At 36.1% G+C, this 208-nt stretch overlaps 1 protein-coding gene across 1 annotated transcript in view; it reads left to right on the top strand.

Annotated features, from left to right (window-relative positions):
• Positions 1–208, top strand: part of LOC108578160 (collagen alpha-1(I) chain-like) — a 13,146-nt gene that overhangs the window by 4,522 nt on the left and 8,416 nt on the right.

A 208-nucleotide genomic window follows, 5' to 3' on the forward strand; every position in this document is an offset into this window, starting at 1 on the left:
CCCGAACTTGTCTCCGCATAAATCGCATTTTCTTCCTTCTTGGTTTTCCCAGTGCCTCTTCCACCCTTCTATATTTAATTATTCTTAATAATATTTAAAAGAAAAATTATATCTTTAGAATATACAGGGTGAACCGCGCAACGCGATCACCTTAAATAATTCCATGGTTAGTGGACAGATCCAAACATTTTTCTTTAGTGCGTAAGTG

This window comes from Habropoda laboriosa, unplaced genomic scaffold (assembly GCF_001263275.1).
Source record: "Habropoda laboriosa isolate 0110345459 unplaced genomic scaffold, ASM126327v1 scaffold1329, whole genome shotgun sequence".
NCBI classification, from domain to species: Eukaryota; Metazoa; Arthropoda; class Insecta; order Hymenoptera; family Apidae; genus Habropoda; species Habropoda laboriosa.